General features: G+C 35.3%; 1 pseudogene; it reads left to right on the top strand.

Moving 5' to 3' along the window:
• LOC118331782 overlaps positions 1 to 258 on the top strand; it is a 23,936-nt pseudogene that overhangs the window by 11,455 nt on the left and 12,223 nt on the right.

Genomic DNA, 258 nt, shown 5'->3' with positions numbered 1-258 from the left:
TCAGTATAAACAGTAACGCAACAAATTCTCAACTTGTCGAAGCTGGAAGCAGCAACTGGTCTACATTGTTGCCTGTGGTAATCAAATATCAATATAACTGTCAATTGATTGACTTTGATAATCCTTTTAGCAGTACTGCATTTGTTACAAGGCCTTGTTGTTTTGTCCCTTCAAATCAATGAATGTGTAAAGAAAATATACATTTAAATATCCCAAAACCTTCATTTTAGATTGCAGGAGAAACTGTGAAAGGGTCGC

The sequence above is a fragment of the Morone saxatilis genome, unplaced genomic scaffold (assembly GCF_004916995.1).
Source record: "Morone saxatilis isolate NCDOM2014 unplaced genomic scaffold, NCSU_SB_2.0 Contig20, whole genome shotgun sequence".
Lineage (NCBI taxonomy): Eukaryota > Metazoa > Chordata > Actinopteri > Moronidae > Morone > Morone saxatilis.
Note: the sequence above shows the minus strand (reverse complement) of the source record. Positions and strands in the feature narration are given on the sequence as shown.